Source organism: Humulus lupulus, chromosome 9 (genome assembly GCF_963169125.1).
Source record: "Humulus lupulus chromosome 9, drHumLupu1.1, whole genome shotgun sequence".
Lineage (NCBI taxonomy): Eukaryota > Viridiplantae > Streptophyta > Magnoliopsida > Rosales > Cannabaceae > Humulus > Humulus lupulus.
Genome location: NC_084801.1, coordinates 3427390 through 3447751, shown reverse-complemented (window position 1 = coordinate 3447751; position 20362 = coordinate 3427390).

Here is a 20362-nt window from a genome sequence, read left to right as displayed (position 1 = left end):
GACAAAATTAATTAATACTAAATAATATATAATTTATATAGCCCTAAACTACCTAATTAGTGGCAATTCTGCCATCCCAACATTAAAGAAATAAAACAAATTTTAAACATTTTCTAATACAATTCATTTCTTATATACAAAACAATAAAAATATAGTTCAGTTTTTGTTACTTTCGACTCTAATAATGTTACACGACAATTCATTTATAGGTACTTAGCAGCAGCAAAAAGGTCATGCTGCCAATATTGTAAATAAATCCAACTTTATACAAATTTGACCATAATGCCATCAATTGTACATCTTTTAGACATTAAATTACAATAATGCTTTTACTTTTCACAGTCATATCAACTCTATTTTTCTAGCCCGTTGATATAACCGGTTGGATCAAGTCAAAAGCTAAAAATTAAAAAAAAATCAAAAATGTTTATAATTTGACATTTGGCAAAATGAATGGCATCCACATGAAGAGCTAAGTCCTGTGAGGGACTAAATATTTTGCCTTTATATATATAGATGAAGAAAATTCTTGTTTTTAACTTTTTTTTTTTAATTTTTATTCCGTTAACTTTTACATAATATTTTTATATTTAATAGTAGATTGTCTACGCTATGATTTTTCCACTTTCTTATTTTATTTATATTATTAATTTTTTTTTAAATATTATTGTATTTTATATATATATATATATATGTCAACACTACAAATAAAGGCAACATTTAGTCACAACTTTTAGTCACAATATATATTTTGTGTGACTAAATGTCACTTTTAGTAATAACAAAAAATTACTTGTGACTAAAAAGTCATACTTAATCACAAGTTGTCACTAATGTAGTTTTAGTCACAACTTATTATTTTTAGTAATAAAGTTTGTTGTAACTAAAAATACATTCAGTGACAACAAATTGTGATTTTTGTGACTAATACTTTTAGCCATGGACTTTTTAGTGATGACATATAGGTAAAATAATTTTCTTTAGTCACAAATTTTTTGTTTTTAGTCACAAAATTTATTGTGACTAAAACTATGATTTTTGGTATTACAAGCTATAGCTAACCAATCATAGGGTGATACCTCATGTGTTGTTGGGCACCTTAAGGTACCAAATATCAGCACTTCATTAATAATTAGAGATTTTTTATATAAATATCAACTTAATTATGGATGGTAAGAATTTATTTTATTAATTATTATGCATAAATAATGGTTGTGTTTGGTAAAATTTTTGTTTTTGAATTTTTTAAACACAAAAATGGAAAAAAAATCTTTATTTTAAAAAAATAAAAATATGTTTTGTAACTATTTTTGTTTTTAAAAACAAAAAATAATAAATTTGTTTGATAACTTTTATTTTTATTTTTTTTTAACAATGTAAAACGAGGTGTTGATTTGAAGAAGAGAATAAACAAAAAGTCAAAACGGTTTAAAAAAAAAATTGAAATTGAAAATTTTTATTTTCAAAATTTAATGAATTTTAATTAAAATTTTTTAAAATAATAAATAAAAATAAAATTATCAAATATTATTTTATATTTAATTGCCAAATTTTTAATTAATTAAATAAAAATATATGTTTTAAGTATTACCAAACATCACCAATACGTGAAGTTTTAATAAGTTAGACACAAAATATTTATGTATGGGTCTTTTTTTTTGTGGCAATTCTCAAAATTCTGCCTTTAAATGGATGAGTATATGTTTAGTGCTATGTAATATGCTTTAATAATGATTTTGGATATATGCACTATTATATGCATAATTTTATTATTTTTTCAAATTTAAAATTAATTAAACTATTTTTTTTTAATTATGAGATTGACTAATTAGGTGGTAACACGTATTATTTCAGTCGACCTAACAAAGGTTAATGACTACTTTGAGTATTTAACCCGCCAAAAAAAATAATATAATTATATAAACCAACAACAAACTCTAAACATTGCACCCTTCTAAGTGGACCCTTAATTCATTAAGTCATATGCGACCAAAGCATTTGTTCTTTTTTTCTTCTTCTTCTATGACTACGACATTATTATAGTAAGTTAGTAATCCCTTCACAAGGAAGGAGGACAACTCTATTATTGGTTGTCTATTATGAAAAGGAAATGAAGAAAAACTCGATCCACTCATTGTTTATATACTATTATTAAAAAAAAAACAAAAATATCTTCCATTATATACTGTAACGCCCTAAACTCCAGTGACCGTTACGGTGTGCCTTGTAAACAGTGCTAAACTCGCTAATCGAGTTATTTAGCCAAAATCGTGTAACTAAGTATGATTAGCACTTTAGGGATTAAATTTTTTGGTTAAGATGTAACATTTCATTAGAATGTTTATTATATACATTGGGATCCCAAAAATATAATTTAAAGGTCTATTACAAGAAAATATTTGCAACCAGCCGATCTAAGCGGCAAAACAGGGTTTAACCCTAGTTCCTCTTTCAACCATCGGCCGTGTGGTGGTCGAGCAGCCGCATATGTACACATCGTCACCTAAGCTTTCCAACTCAAGGATGGTCCAGCTTTCTTTTGCCTTTACCTGCACCACATAGCACCCGTAAGCCAAAGCCCAGCAAGAAAACTCGATATGCTCATGAACAGTCATATCATGATATCAAATCATATATGGCATGCCTAGCAAACATAGCTCTATTCAAGAATGCAAATAAACTCAAGAATGCTGGGGAATCAAGGATAAGAAATCCTGCCCTCCTGATTGAATGACTATCAAGTCAATCATAATCAGATGAGTGATTTAACACTTGAGGTTCTGGTAAACCATACTGAGTGACTGACAAGCAAGTTACCACGGGGCTCAGTACCCAAAGCCATGCAAATGATGATCAGAATGATCATATAGAACTTAAAGCCCTGAACATATGAGTGAATTTCACTTTGAGGTTCTATTAAACCATAATGAATGACTGACAAGCAAGTCACTATGGGGCCCGGTGCCCATAGCCGTGTAACGAAACTGTTACCTGGGCTTTCCTGCAATGGCTCTAATCAGATGAGTGACTGATGGGTAGTCACTAACTTAAACAAATGAGTGACTGATGGGTAGTCACTAGCTTAAACAGATGAGTGACTGATGGGTAAGTCACACAAGCGCTTTTAGTTTTCATCGAACTTGAGGTCGGTCCGGCATTAATGCTCTTGTTGAGTCATCTAATTCAGATGTCGATTAGATCTAATCTTTTTAGGTTTGCATTAAACATGCTAAAACCATCCTTGACTTATGAGTCATTGCCATGTGACCAGTGCTCAGTACTACTGCCGAACTTGACTAATGTGTCACAACTTTACAGTTAATACTGACACCATTGCCAATCCCTGACTAATGAGTCAGTGCCATGCACAAGTAAGCAATGTTACCAGACATAAATCATATGTCAAATATCCAAATGTAGGGCATTCAGCATGCGTACTTAACAATTGCTAGCATAATTATGATCATGCACAAACACAGAGACTCAAGCTCTAATCAATCTCATATTCAATATTCATGGCATGCCCTAATCACATGTTTCTTGTGCATCACATGCATCACACTAAAACATCCAACATGCCTCAATAATAACCATATACAAGTGAGAAAGATTGTTAAGCATTCAATATGCTATCAATGTTCACATTTAAACATCCAACATGCATCAAGAATAACCATGCATGTCACATATGAGGTGCATTTTTCTTACCTCGGGTTCGAGCAAGAGTTAGTAAAAGGACGACCCTTGAGAACGATCAATCATTTGATCCTTTAGCGGTCACCTAGTCATAATCAAATATGGAATCCCATCAATAAAATAAATCATAAAAATGTTTATAATCTAAAACCTCACTCCCAGGATCCATCCCCCACTCTCGGGACTCCCAATCACCCAAATGGGGTAGTGGAACCATTCCCCGAGCCCCCAAAATCATCCAAAACCCCAAAAATATGCTTGCTGGAAAATGCACTAGCGCTGGGGCGCTGCCCCAAAGTCAGAGAAGCCCAGAATCTGTTCTGCCTAGTGCTGGGGCGCCATCAGCAGACCAGAAACTTTTCTGGTCTTCTCCCCTGCGACTTCCCCTGAAAACTAAGCTTCTAAATCAATCCCAAACATCAAATTCAACCCCAAAACTTCATTCATACCACATCCTCATCAAAACCCAATCAACCTCACTCAAAAATTTCCATGAATTCTCACAACTAACACCTCAAATTCTCAACTGAAAACTTACTTGAAAAACAGAGTATAGCTTAAATTTATGGATGTAATCTTACCTCAAGCTTGATTTAGATCCCCTTCAATGGTTGAACCAAGGTCCTAAGCCCTCAAGTGTTGCTCTCCTAGCTTGGATCCTCAAAATGGTGTTCAAAAATTGAAAGGAAGAAGAAGGAGAAATGGTGTACGGGAGAGGTGAGATAGGATGATGATGACGATGCTCTGTTTTTTACAATTCCACGGCCTTCTAATGGCTTATATCAATCCTAGGGGTGAAAAGACTAAAATACCCCTAAGTCAATTAAAGGTTTCTAAAGACTCCCAAGGGTAAAATCATCATTTCCCACCTATCTCGTTAATTATAATTAACACCCTCCAATTACTGCTATTCTCAATATTATCAAATAGCAATAATTCATATCCCGTTACCCTTTAATTCTGTTATACCCAGATTTCGAGCTATGTTAAATATGACCTCGAAAGTTGGATTCATAAACAAGTGGACTCATAAGGTTGGAAGTATGCTCCAGGATTAAATATCGAGCCTGCAGGACATAGATGGCCTCGAATATGGTGACCTCGGAGTGTTCATGATCTCGAAAGGTAGCTCCGGGGACGCATTCATCTTCAGGGATGACCTCGGATCAGAGGTCCCGAGCTCGACGCACATACGATCTCGAAAGCCATGTGACTTCGGGAGATGTCTCTAGCTCGAAAGATGTCGGGAAACCTGGGAAGCTAAAGCCTTGGAGATATATGATAACCACCTTGGATATCTATAAGTGTTGTAAATACGAGATGTAATCCTCATTTATTACTGTAAATCCCCTAGAATCGTGGGATATTATTTGGTCAGTTATACGTCCCCTGGTCTTCAGGGGACGTTTCCTTTTATATATGATTATAGGCATTTAAAGCCATTTATTTCATTTACACGAAAAGAGTAACTACCCAAAATATGTGGGATAGTACTCCGCAGCCTTCTCTATAAATAGAGAGGCCATGCACCATTGTAATGGACCGAAATTCTGAACCTTGAGAGAAAACTCTGAAGAATTCATGCTTGAGAATTTTCAGAGATAATCTTGAATTTAATAAAAGAGACTCGTGGACTAGGAAGATTTAACTGCTGAACCACGTAAAAATCGTGTGTTTGTGTTGTTATATTTAAATTGGCCATTATCAGTTATTGTTTACGTGCTCTTTTTTCACTGCTGACGAAAAACAGCGTCAACAGTTTGGTGCTTTCATTGAGAGCCTTAAGCATTCATCCGTGAAGAAGTCATGGCCACTAACAATCAGAACACACCTGAGGAAAATTACCCAAGACGTCCTGGAAAACAACCAATGGAGAACCCGGACGTTGAGGAGAGAAGTGGGTCTTCTGATTCCCAGGGACCACCTCCTCCACCAAGGGATGAGGACATGTACTACAATCCGGAGCGGTACGTTCCTATTGTAGAACTTGAAAACCGGCAATTGAAGCAGCTGTTGGCAGAGGCCAACAAACGGAATGAGGAGTTGACGAGGATAGCCGCAGAGGCGCAGGTGGCTCAGCCCCCGCCTCCGCGCGAAAACCAAGTCCCTCCTCCAAGGGACGTGCATGTTCCTCCCCGGAGACCCCGCGGGCGTCCACAAAAGGATGCTGCCTCAAGGAGGCCGACTCAACCTCCGGCACCAGCAGAGCCATCCGCTCCTCCTAGGCCCCAGAGGAATACTCAAGCTCGGGTCCCGCCTAACCCGCCTGTGGAAGTGCCTGCAGGAGCTGAGAATAACCGAACCCCTGCGGAGGCTCGGACTCAGGTACCTGGGAGCGCACTGAATGCGACTGACCCATCTCGGACAAATTCTGGACCCTCTAGGCCGCGACAAGGGTGGCAGCCACCGTCGCCTATACGGTTCCCTCCGTCACTCATAAGATATCCTTCGCCCCCACACAGAAACGCTCAACCTGTTCGAGATCAGGATCAAGGGCGTGCGGGGGAAAGACAAGGAAACAGGGAGACTTTCCAGGAGCGGAGAGGCGCTCCATCTGAGAGGAGTCAGACGTCTCGATCTCGCACTGCGGAGATGAGGCGACGTGGAAAGAATCCATCGCGGAATAACCGAGCAATGAGTTTCATCAGTGATGAGTCCGAAGAGACCAGGTCCGTCAGTAAACACGACCGAGGTCGTAAGAATACTGGAAGTCGCAAGAATCGTCCCGACCTGCGAAATCATCTGAATCAGAGTCGGGGGAATGGAGATCAAACAAATCCGGACCTGAGGGATTGCTTGAATAGGCGTAGAGATCCCTTACGGAGACGCGAGCCTGGAATCACGATCGATGACAATCAATTCAAGACAGCACCTCCTACTGACCCAGTCCAAGAAAGAATCGATCAGCTCGAAAGAGCCTTAGGCTTTTAAAGAATGAACGAGGAAATGGTCGATATGAGGACTCTGATGAGGAGCTAGAGTCGTTTGCTCCTCATATTTCCAACACTCAATTTCCTCAGGGGTTTCGGATTCCTCATGTCCCAACGTTTGAAGGAAAAACCGACCCGAGTAGTCACCTGAGCACTTTCAATACTATCATGAGAGCCAGTAATGTGGGTTACGAGCTTAGGTGCATGTTGTTTCCAACATCATTGGCAGGACCTGCTAAAAGTTGGTTCGAGAAATATAAGAGACACTCAATAACTTCTTGGGAGCAGTTGTCCAAAGACTTTAAGAAGCAGTTCAGAGCAATGATGGGGGTCAGACCAGAGGCATCCACCTTAACTAACGTCCCCAGCCGGGCGAAACACTAAAAAGTTACCTAACAAGATTTAATCTTGAAGTCGCCCGAGCTCGTGACGTGGATGACAGTGGGCACCTAATGGCTATCCGAGCTAGTGTATTACCGGGAAGTGCTCTTTGGGACGACATGCAAGGGAAACCGGTAAGGTCAATAACCGAGTTTAACAGACGAGCGCAGAGGTTTGTCAATGTAGAGGAAGCGAGGTCGACGCTCAAAGCGACTTCCCAATCCGAAACTACAACGATAAACAATAAATAACTCTGCCTCAACCTCGGCGGACCCAGCAGCTCCAAAACCTGCCACGGAGAATCCCTCCAAGAGGAAAAAGAACGAAGGAAGTAACCCCGAAGCCGAGGGAGGAAAGAAGAAGAAAGGGGAAAGATATTTCTCCGTGTATAGAGTATACACCGAGCTCAATGAGTCTCGGGAGAGCATATACCTGGCTAATGAAAACCAGGTCCCCTTTAGGCGTCCGGACCTAATGAGAAATCAAAAATCCAAGAGGGATTCCAGTAAATATTTCCAGTTCCACAGAGACACCGAGCATACAACAGATGAATGTCGACAATTGAAGGACGAGATCGAAGGGTTGATCTCGAGAGGTTACTTCTGGAAATATGTCAAAAACCAGAGTACTGGTCAGACGGCCGCGAGCCAGAGAGTATCCGTGCCCCCAACGACGCAAAACAATAACTCCTGAGCTCGGGAAGAGGACAGGCCCCCGCCGATTGATGGAGAGGATGTAATAACCATCTCGGGAGGGCCTCACCTCGCAGGAGGGGGCAGGAATGCCCACAAAAGGTATGTTAACGAGTTGAAGACAGGGGACGGATCTCCTTATGAACTCAAACCTAGGGCACCAAAAAGCCAGAGGATTGAAACACAACCGATAACCTTCACCGAGGAAGACGCCTCCCATGTCCAGTTCCCTCGTCATGATCCGCTGGTCATTACTCTTCAACTAGCCAATAAAAGGGTCCACCGAGTTCTCATAGATAATGGGAGCTCAGTCAACATCCTTTATAAAGCTACCCTCGAGAAGATGGGTCTCTCCCTTCGCGACCTGAAAGTATGTGCAACTACTTTGTACGGCTTTTCAGGAGAAGGAACTGCTTGTATGGGATCCATTGAGCTCCCCGTGACCTTGGGAGACTATCCAGTCTCGGTGACCAAGATAATGGAGTTCGTGGTAGTGGACTTACCATCTGCCTACAATGTGCTACTCGGGAGACCCGCCCTGGTCGGGCTGGGGGCAGTTTCATCAGTAAGGCATCTGGCCCTTAAGTTCCCGACCCCTAGCGGAGTCGGGACATTAAAAGGAGACCAATTGGCAGGGAGGGAATGCTATAGCATCTCTTTGAGGGGAAAGAAACGAACGAACGCTCAAGCACTCGTTATCATACAAAACAAAGACGGAACAGTTTTAGAAATTGACGAGGAGATTGATCCGAGGATTGAGGAGAAAGCTGACCTCGAACCTTTAGAGGAGCTCGAAACAATTCAGCTCGAAGAAACTGATCCCTCGAAGAAAGTAAAGGTCGGAAAACACCTCCAAGATGAGGCAAAATAGAAATTAATTTGCTTTCTGAAGAAAAACCAGGAAGTCTTCGCGTGGTCGCACTCAGTCATGGTAGGGATAAGCCCGAATGTAGCAAGCCACGCTCTAAACATAGACAAAAGCTTTCCCCCAAAGCAACAAAAGCAAAGACAACTGGACGAAAATAGAAAGAAAGCACTAAAGGAGGAGGTTGGCAGGTGAAGGCAAACCATTTCATTAGGGACGCCTTTTACCCTGACTGGGTAGCCATTCCGGTTTTGGTCCCGAAGCCCAATGGGACGTGGCGAACCTGTATTGACTACTCAGACCTCAACAAAGCTTGCCCAAAAGACTGTTTTCCTTTGCCAAGGATTGACCAGCTCGTGGATGCCACGGCGAGGCATGGCCTGATGTCGTTCATGGATGCTTATTCTGGATATAACCAGATTCCCATGCATGCCCCCGACCAAGAACATACGAGCTTCATCACGGATAAAGGGTTTTACTGCTATAATGTCATGCCATTCGGGCTCAAGAATGCTGGAGCCACATACCAGCGGCTCGTAAACATGATGTTTTCCGAACAAATAGGGAACAACATGGAGGTTTATGTTGATGACATGCTTGTAAAGTCTCAACTTAACAAGAACCATGTTGATGACCTCGAAGAATGCTTCGGTGTACTCAGAAAGTATAACATGAAGCTAAATCCTCAGAAGTGCACTTTCGGGGTATCATCAAGAAAATTCCTGGGCTTTATTGTGAACTCTCATGGAATCGAGGCTAACCCGGACAAGATCAAGGCCCTGATTGACATGCCCTCACCTCGAAGGCACAAAGATGTCCAAAGTCTGACTGGCAGGATGGCAGCCCTAAGCAGATTCATCTCGAAATCTACGGATTGTGGTCTTCCATTTTTCAATTTACTGAGAGGAGGTAAGAAGTTTGAATGGACAGAAGAATGCGAGCTGGCCTTTCAGGAGCTCAAAAAACACCTTGCGGAACCACCCATCCTATCAAAACCTGAAACGAGGGAAATATTGTACCTGTACCTTTCAACTACCGAACACGCGATAAGTGCAGTGCTCATCCGAGAAGAAGAGAGGGTGCAAAGACCCGTTTACTACATCAGTAAAAGATTACTGGGGGCAGAGTCAAGATATCCATTAATGGAGAAACTCGCACTCAGTCTGATTCATTCATCCCGTAAGCTCCGCCCCTACTTTCAGGCACATCCCATCCATGTGCTGACTGATCAACCACTTAGACAAGTCCTGTCTAAACCAGAAGCTTCAGGTCGACTTCTTAAATGGGCTGTTGAGCTTGGACAATTCGAGATCACCTACCACCCAAGAACGACTATTAAGGCACAGGCATTGGCAGACTTTATAGTGGAATGTACGGGTATAGCCGACGACGAGGTAATAACCACGGCCCACGAGCTGTGGAAACTTTATGTCGACGGCTCATCAAATGAAAATGGAGCAGGGGCAGGGGTCATTTTGGTTACCCCCGCAGGAAGCAGATTTCATTCTGCCCTAAGATTTGGCTTTAAAGCATCGAATAATGAGGCCAAATACGAGGCTTTACTCGCGGGACTTCGTATAGCAAAGGAACTCAAAGCTAAAGCTATACATTGCTACAGTGACTCCCAGCTCGTGGTTAATCAAATCTTGGGTGAATACCAGGCTCGCGGCACGAGAATGGCAGCTTATTTGGAAAAGGCAAAATCCGCGTTAGAGTGCTTCAAATTCTATACAATCGAACAGGTTCCCCGCGAGCAGAACTCGAATGCAGATGCCTTAGCTCGACTCGCCACGTCCCCCGAAAATGAAGAGCTAAATGTTGTACCCATAGAACACCTATCAGTACCTAGCATTAACGAGCCAGAAGAGGTAGATGTGTGTGTGATCGAAACAGAGCCGACCTGGATGACCCCGATAGTTGATTATCTCGAAAACGGAGTTCTTCCAAAAGATCGGAACCAAGCTCGAAAATTGATGTATCAGCTTCCCCGTTACACAATTTTGGATGGAAGGCTATACCGAAGGGGATATTCCATGCTGTTACTTAGGTGCGTAACCCCTCCCGAAGCTAAGAAAATCATTGAAGAAATTCATGAAGGGTTCTGCGGAGATCACACCGGGGGGCATAGCCTATCCAAGAAGATCATACGCCAGGGATATTTCTGGCCAACCATTAAAACGGATTATTCGAGTATGTGAAGAAATGCGACAAATGCCAGAGATTCGCCATGATACCCCGAGCCCCACCATCCGAACTGACCATGTTGACATCCCCATGGCCTTTCGCGGTATGGGGCATCGACCTCATAGGCTCTCTCCCGACTGGCAAAGGTGGAGTGAAATATGCTGTAGTCGCAGTGGATTACTTCACAAAATGGACGGAGGCTGAACCGTTGGCAACCATAACCTCAAAGAAGATCCTTGATTTCGTTGTAAAGAGCATCGTGTGCCGATACGGAGTACCGAGGAAGATCGTATCCGACAACAGAACCCAGTTCGATTGCGACCTATTCACCAACTTTTGTAAAAAGAACGGTATAATAAAGAGTTTTTCATCAGTGGCTCACCCTCAAGCGAATGGCCAGGTCGAAACTGTGAACAAAACTCTCAAGAGTTCTCTAAAGAAAAAGTTGGAGGAAGCAAAGGGACGGTGGCCCGAAGAATTGCCCCAAGTCCTTTGGGGATACAGGACAACGGCTCGAACCTCGACAGGACATACCCCGTTCTCTCTAGCATACGGCTGCGAGGAAATGTTGCCCATAGAAGTCGAAATTCCAACGATCCGAATTCAGATTTACGACCAAAGTTCAAACCAAACTAAGCTCGAGGAAGCCTTAGACTTGATTGAAGAAAAAAGAGAAGAGGCTCAGCTGAGAAATGCTGCCTACCAGCAACGAACTACCAGATATTTCAACAAAAGGGTTCGAGATCGAAAATTCGGAATGGGAGACCTGGTGTTGAGATGCGTATTCTTGGCAACTCGAGATCCAGCAGCTGGAGTGCTCGGGCCGAATTGGGAAGGACCGTACCAGATAGAGTCGATCATCCGACCTGGTGTATACAAACTTGCAAGATTAGATGGGAGCATGGTACCGCGAGCATGGAATGGCGAACACCTTAGACCTTACTATCAGTAGTGTAGGAAAAGTGTTGCCTGTAACCATGAATTTCTATTTGTATTAGCTCGTCTGTTTGTGAATTTCATCAAATAAAAGATCCATTTCGTCCAAATATGTTATTTCTTTTTATTTTTGCAATCTCTCTTAATTTAATAACCTATGGTCACACTCATAGGATATGAAGGGGGCATCAGTGGTACATATACCATCAGCTTAAAAAATAAAATAACATATACAAAAACATATATAGTATTTGGATATAACCAAATACGCGAGCTTAGATAGTTCAGACATAACCGAATTATCAAAAACTTATAAAGTATTTGGATATAACCAAATACGCGAGCTTAGATAGTTCGGACATAACCGAATTATCAAAAAACATATAAAGTATTTGGATGTAACCAGATACGCGAGTTTAGATAGTTCGGACATAACCGAATTATCAAAAACCGAAAACGTTTGGAGTTAACCAGATGTGCAAACTTAACAGGTTTGGAACAAACCAGCCAAAAAACTAATCGATGATAAGTAGGAACCTAAACCTACTCCGAGATAAGTCGAGATCGAGGCTGGAATATCTTAAAGAAAATGGTTTCGAACTCTTAAAATTGGAGCAAAGACTAAGGATGAGGAAAAGTGACTAAGCCAAAAAGATATAACCAAATCATTCACATTACATACCATATAAGTACTTTCGGGTTCATGGTTAAAGTAATATCCGACCTTGAAAAATAACGAGGTTGGAAGCGGATAATTTGAACAAACTGTGCATGAATGCATTGAGCTTCAAACTTAAATCCACAATATGTTTGTATGAATAAATAAACATAAGTGACTCATCCATAAAAAAATGTGCAAAATATTTCGAGCCACGAAATGTAAAGCATATATAAATAATATTTAAAGAAATTGTATCAGCCCCGTGGGCATAAATTAAAAATAAGTACAAAAATAAGGGGACGCAGCCCCAGTAGATGATTTCCCCGAGATCAGATCTAAGGAAGAGGAGTTTCCTTGGCCTTCTCAGCATCAACAGCGCCGGATCCCTCAGGACGAATAGCATGGCTGTCCTCCTGAGCTCCCTCCGAAACGGCCTCCTGAGCAGCCTTTTCTTTCTCGAGCTGGGCAGCCTCCTCCTTCTCGAGCCGAGCATTCCACCTATCAAGAAGTGTCACCTCGTGAGGACCCAAGAAACTGGTGTCCAGGTCTTCATTGTAGGCCCACATTCGATAAATGGCCGAATCAACCGCTTGATCCTTCTTCTCTTTGTACTCAGCAAGGAGACGAGCTTTTTCATCCTCCATGATGTCAAAGGTGGCCGCCTTCTCCTCTTCAAGCTTCTTGTTGGTCTCCTGGAGCTGGGTGATCTTCTTCTTATGCTCCTCGAGCTCAGCCTTCAGCTTCCCGAGCTCGGTGGCCATGCCCTCACACTCCTTGGCTCTGCCTCAAGCTTCGCATTCGCTGCCTTCAGATCATCGCTCGCCTTGAGGTGGAGATTCTTCGCCTCTTGAGCATGAGATTTGCTCGAATGAATCTCATTGTTCAACTTATAATTGAGCTAGGCGGTAAAGGCAAGAGACTGAAAATGAAAAAAGTCATCATTAACACCAAGTCTGTGTGATTATAACCAAGAAGAACTATAAAAGGATACTTACCGCGGCAGCGAGCTCGATACTCTTCTCATAGAGGACAGTGCAGTCTTGAGTATCGTTCAAACATTGCCATTGGGGAGCTTCGAGACTGCCAAAGCTCTGGCCGATCCGGGACATGACATTCGAGACCAGCGTAGATCCATGGGACCCAGCAGCATTGTCGACCACATAGGCATCCATGTGGGTGGAAACAGATAGCTTCTAAGCTTGAGAAGCAGAAGGCCTTCTAGAAGACGGACCTGAGGATGACTGGACCACCGCAGGAGGTTGGGACTCAACCATAGCGGAGGGACCGACCAGCGAGGTCGGCGCCACTGCAGAGGCAACGACTTGCGGGGACGGCGCCGTTGTGGAAGCACCGGCCTGGGAAGTCGCCGCAGCGGTGGAGCTCGAAACCGGTGGAGCAGGAGGGGGGGTTTTCTTGGACCTTTTGGGGCCCTTGCCCGGCCGATCGGTCTTCAGCGACCCCGCTCTGGGACACTTGCTCCTCTTGGCGCCAGCACCATCGATGATGCTGTCGAGGTCGGAATCCATCTTGCCTGCACAAGTCACAACACAGAGTGAGTTAATAAAAGAGAAGTATACAAGTTGTTGCAGTATCACAGACATATAAAGTGATGATAGAAGAAACCTAACTGGAACTCTTCCCCGAGCTCGAGCTTGGGGACCATGAAATTCCCCCGTCTTCAGAGGAGGCGGGGGGAGTGCCTTCCCTATATGTGGGTGATAACCTCGAAAGGTCCCTATAGTCGTTGGTCCCGTACTGAACAGCTATCCCGTTCCATACTTCGTCCGTGGTATACTTGGTGCGTATTTCCCGAGCGCACTATCAAACCTATGGACACAGTCATCTACCCAACTCCATGTGTAGAAGTGGTATCTATCCTGTGGGCACGAGACTAACCTATTGGGCCTATGTTTCAGTAAGGTGGGGGACCACATTCTCGAGGTAGGAAGGACGTTACCTTCATCCGAATCTGATCTCGAGGCTTCGTCATAAGCCTCATTCCCCGACAGCGGACTCCTCAGGCGAACTGGAAGTGGCGGCCTCGTTTCTCTCCTCGGAGGAAGGGCGCCTGCGGGCAGAGGCACTTTCTCCCAGTGTTCATATTTTTTATTGGACCAGTCAAAGGTGGACTGGCCCTCCCCCAAAAGTCCACACTTTCGGAGCCTATCCTCGTGTAGAAGGTATAAGAGAGACCTCTTGCCATGGGGGAGTTGGAGCAGGGTCTCTCTATGCTCCTTCATTGTCTCGTCAGGAGTGGGACGCTGAAAATTGGCTGAAAGACAAGACATATTTCTACTAAGTACGGATCTAAAAGCTAAAATCTCGAGCACAGAAATAAAGATAACAAGATTACTTACGAATCCGCCTGAACGAGTAGTGTCGAGACGCGGACAGACCGTCTGTCCAGAAGAAGGCCCTCTTGAAATCAGGCGGATGATTAGGAAGATCTTCAAAGACCTTCTTCTCCTTGGGATAGCTCGAGAGATAATAAAAGCCATCCCCTCCCCGAGCTCGGGAGGGGTTACTTTTCAGACAAAAGAGATACAAGATCTCTTGAGGTGAAGGTCCTTTCCACCCCATTTCGTGGTAAAAGGACCTCAGGGCAGACAGCACCCTGTAAGAATTGGTGTTGAGTTGGAACGGAGCCAACCCAACGAAATTGGTGAAGTCCTTGTAAAAAGACTTCAAGGGCAACAGTGCTCCCGCCCTCATATGTTCCTGGCTCCAGGCTGCATATTTCACATTGGCGTCGCGGCCCCCAAGGGCAAAGCAGCTTCGTTCATGCTCGGCCGGACCTCGACACTTCAAGGAGCCTGACAGGCTAAGGCCGTGGAAAGAGAGGATGTCAGTTATCTGACTAGTTGTGGTAACCGAGCTCCAATAGTGCTCGGCCTCAAACATTTCTCTCCTCGGCTGCGAGGAAGAAGGTTCCCCCATTAGTGAAAATTTGAGCTCTCCTGGATGGTAGGCGACATTAACCTTTAATGCAGGATCGAGAAGAATCGGCCTAGGTCCTGAATTGTATTCCGGATAGAGGGCCTCTCGAAGAACTCTCCTCTTCCCCTCTATGACCTCATCTATCTGTCGGCGGTAGTGAGCTCGAATGTCCTCTTGCTCGCGCGCAAGCTCGTATTCTCTTATCCGACGTTGATTCCGGGCGAACAGCGATTCTGGGCTCGGAGATTTCGGCTCGTAAGGGATTGCCAGCAACGACCCCCACCGTCTTTCCAGATTCTGTGACATCTAGCGAGAAAGAAAAAATGGTGAGGGTCATGCATGCAAGAGTTGCGAGCTCAAAGTTACGAGCTCGGGGTTAAGGAACAAAACAAGCTATGTATTAGGGCCCTTATTGAAGAGTCAGGACGTCCGTTCCACGGGAAAGGAAGGAGAGTGGAATTTTTTTTTAAAATCCCGAAAATCAAGAGAAAAAAGAGTGGCAGTTAACCAGAAAAGGCAGTCTTGGGTTTCGTGCATTTATCAGAGACAAGGTTTTTGACCCAAAAACTTAGTGTACAAGAAACGTCGCCTAAAATTTTTTCAAAACCCAGAAAATAGGAACCTCACTCAAACATGAAAACTGGGTATAAGCCAGTGATGTAAATCCAGTATGGAAGTCTAAAAAGCATAAGAGCCTATCGGATCAAAACCTCCTATCATATTATGCTAAGGGTGTAAACTAGCATAAACACATACACAGCAAGAACAGTCTGAACAAAAAATAACAAAATGGAAAACGAAAGATTTTATACTTACACAAGAATGGCGATTGCAGAGAGATTGTCGATTGAAGGAGAGGTTGCAAATAAGAACTCACGGACTCGAACAAACCAGGGTTTCTTTGTTTCCTTGGCCGAGAAAACATGCATGGGGTAAAAGCTTTATAGGAAGGTCTCTGGTTTTGTTCTTCCTTCTTTTCTTGCTTCTGGTGAACGAAGGTATAAAAAAGAAGATGAAGAATGGGGTCTCGTTTATATAGATGAAAAAAGGGGGATTAATCCAGGGCGTTGAACGAAATCCTTGCCAGATCCAACGGATGAGAATCAATGACAAGATGGCGCCGAAAAGGTGGCAGACGGATGATCGTGGGCATGTTTCCAAGGTACTCAAGTACCAAAAATGAGCAATACCCAGCTGACGCGTGTCCATTTTCAAAAGTGTATGACGGTACAGTTCTCAAAGAAAGTAGTTCAAAAGCTTCCTTCTCTTAGGATTCGAACAAATACTTTTGAGGGGGCAAGATGTTATACCCAGATTTCGAGCTATGTTAAATATGACCTCGAAAGTTGGATTCATAAACAAGTGGACTCATAAAGTTGGAAGTATGCTCCAGGATTAAATATCGAGCCTGCAGGACATAGATGGCCTCGAATATGGTGACCTCGGAGTGTTCGTGATCTCGAAAGGTAGCTCCGAGGACGCATTCATCTTCAGGGATGACCTCGGATCAGAGGTCCCGAGCTCGACGCACATACGATCTTGAAAGCCATGTGACAAATGGCCATGGGGAAGTCATCATGGTGAGCTCGGATGGTGGAGCTCGAGGAATCGTGGCGAACTGCTGGCATTTATCGCATCTCTTTACGTACTCGAAGGAATCTGATTTAATGGTAGGCCAGAAATAACCTTGGCGTATGATTTTCTTGGACAGGCTATGCCCCCCAGTATGGTCTCCACAGAACCCTTCATGAATTTCTTTTATGATCTTCTTGGCTTCGGGTGGAGTCACGCACTGAAGTAATGGCATGGAATATCCTCTTCTATACAGCTTTCCGTCCAAAATGGTATAACGGGGAAGTTGATACATTAACTTTCGAGCCTGGTTCCGATCTTTTGGAAGTACTCTGGTCTCGAGATATTCGACTATCGGGGTCATCCAGGTAGGTTCAGAATCAATCATACACACGTCTCCCTCCTCCGGCTCGTTAATGCTAGGTGCCGAGAGGTGTTCTATTAGCACAACATTTAGCTCATCATTCTCGGTGGAAGTAGCGAGCCGAGCTAAGGCATCTGCATTTGAGTTTTTCTCTCGGGGAACCTGTTCGATCGCATAAAACTCGAAATGTTCAAATGCAGATTTTTCCTTTTCTAAGTAAGCTGCCATTTTTGTGCCACGAGCCTGGTATTCTCCCAAAATTTGGTTAACCACAACCTGGGAGTCGATGTAGCAATGTATTGCTTTAGCTTTTAGCTCTTTGGCCATACGAAGTCCCGCCAGTAAAGCCTTGTATTCGGCCTCATTGTTCGATGCGTTGAAGTCGAATCTTAAGGCCGAATGAAATCTGCTTCCTACGGGAGTAATCAAAATGACCCCTACCCCCGATCCATTTTCATTAGATGACCCATCGACTTAAAGTTTCCACAGCTCGTGGGCCGGGGTTATAACTTCATCGTTGGTCATGCCAGTACATTCCACTATAAATTCCGCCAATGCCTGTGCCCTAACGGTCGTCCTCGGGTGATAGGTGATCTCGAATTGCCCGAGTTCAACCGCCCATTTAAGCAGTCGACCTGAAGCCTCTGGTTTGGACAAGACTTTCCTATGTGGTTGATCAGTCAATACATGGATGGGGTGCGCCTAAAAGTAGGGTCGAAGTTTACAAGACGAATGAATTAAGCTGAGAGCTAGCTTTTCCATCAAGGGGTATCTCGACTCTGCCCCCAGTAATCTTTTCCTGATGTAATATACGGGCCTCTGTACCTTTTCTTCTTCTCGCACGAGCACTGCACTTATTGCATGTTCGGTAGTGGCAAGATACAAGTATAGTACTTCTCCCGTAACAGGTTTTGATAAGATGGGGGGCTCTGTGAGGTGCTTCTTAAGTTCCTGGAAGGCCAGCTCGCATTCTTCCGTCCATTCAAATTTCTTGCCTCCCCTCAATAGGTTGAAGAACGAAAGACAACGGTTCGTAGATTTCGAGATAAACCTACTTAGCGCCGCCATCCTGCCGGTCAAACTTTGGACATATTTGTGTCTTCAAGGTGAGGGCATGTCGATTAGGGCCTGGATCTTGTCTGGGTTAGCTTCTATCCCGCGAGCGTTTACAATGAAGCCCATAAATTTTCCGAATGATACCCCAAAGGAGCATTTCTGAGGATTAAGCTTCATGTTATACTTCCGAAGCACGGCAAAACACTCTTCGAGGTCATCAACATGGTTATCGTTAAGTTGAGACTTGACTAGCATGTCATCAACATAAACTTCCATGTTGTTCCCTATTTGCTCCGAAAACATCATATTCACGAGCCGCTGGTACGTTGCCCCAGCATTTTTGAGTTCGAATGGCATGACGTTGTAACAATATAGTCCTTTGTCTATTATAAAACTTGTATGTTCTTGGTCAGGTGAATGCATGGGAATCTGGTTATATCTAGAATAGGCATCCATGAACGACATCCGTCCATGCCCTGCCATGGCATCCACGAGCTGGTCAATCCTTGGTAAAGGAAAATAGTCCTTTGGACAAGCCTTGTTGAGGTCTGAATAGTCAATGCAGGTTCGCCATGTCCCATTTGGCTTTGGGACCAACACCGAATTGGATACCCAGTCAGGATAAAAAGCATCCCTAATGAACCAGTTTGCTTTTAACCTGTCGACCTCCTCCTTCAGTGCCTTTTTTCTGTCATCATCCAGTTGTCTTCTCTTTTGTTGCTTCGGTGGGAAGCTTTTATCGATATTCAGTGCATGGATCTCTATGTTCAGACTTATTCCTACCAGGTCCGAATGTGACCACGCGAAGACATCCTGGTTTCTCTTCAAAAAGCAAATTAGTTGCTATTTGGTTTCTTCCTGGAGGTGTTTCCCAACCTTTACCTTTTTCGAGGGATTGGACTCTTCGAGCTCTTCTAACGGTTCGAGATCAACTTTCTCCTTAACCCTCGGATCGATTTCTTCATCAATCTCCAAGACTGTCCCATCTTTATTTTGAACAATGACGAGTGCTTGTGCGCTCGTCTGTTTCTTTCCTCTTAAGGAAATGCTGTAGCATTCCCTTCTAGCTAACTGATCTCCCTTCAACGTCCCGATGCCACTAGGGGTCGGGAACTTAACGGCCAGATGCCTTACAGACAAGACTGCCCCCCAGCCCAACCAGGGTGGGTCTTCCGAGCAGCACGTTGTAGGTTGAAGGTAGGTCTACTGCTACGAACTCCATCATCTTGGTTGTTGAGACTAGGTAGTCTCCCAAGGTCACGAGGAGTTCGATGGATCCCATGCAAGCGGTCCCTTCTCCTAAAAAGTCGTACAGTGTTGTCGCACATGCTTTCAGGTCGCGAAGAGAGAGTCCCATATTTTCTAGGGTTGCCTTATAGAGAATGTTAACTGAGCTCCCATTGTCTATGAGAACCCGGTGAACCCTCTCTTTTTCCAGCTGGAGAGTGATGACCAGTGGATCATGGTGAGGAAACTGAACATGGGACGCGTCGTCTTCAGTAAAGGTTATTGGTTGGGATTCAATCTTCTGATTTTTTGGAGCTCTTGGTTCGAGTTCATAAGGAGACCCATCCCCAGTTTTTAGCTCGTTCACATATCTTTTTTGGGCATTTCTGCCCATGCCCGTGGGATGAGGCCCTCCTGAGATGGTTATCACATCTTCTCCATCAATCGGAGGGGGCCTATCTTCTTCCCTAGCTCGGGAATTGTTGTTTTGTGCATGCTGTGGCGCGGCTGCCCTCTGGCTCGTAGACGCCTGATTAGTATTCTGGTTTTTGACATATTTTCTGAAATAACCTCTCGAGATCAATCCTTCGATCTCGTCTTTCAACTGTCGACATTCATCAGTAGTATGCCCGGTGTCTCTGTGAAATCGACAATATTTGCTGAAGTCCCTCTTGGACTTCTGATTTCTCATTGGGTCTGGACGTCTGAAGGGGACCTGGTTTTCATTAGCCAGGTATATGTTCTCCTGAGACTTGCTGAGCTCGGTGTACACTCTATACACGGAGAAATATCTATCCCCCTTCTTTTTCTTTCCTCCCTCGGCCTCGGGGTTACTCCCTTCGTACTTTTTTCTCTTGGAA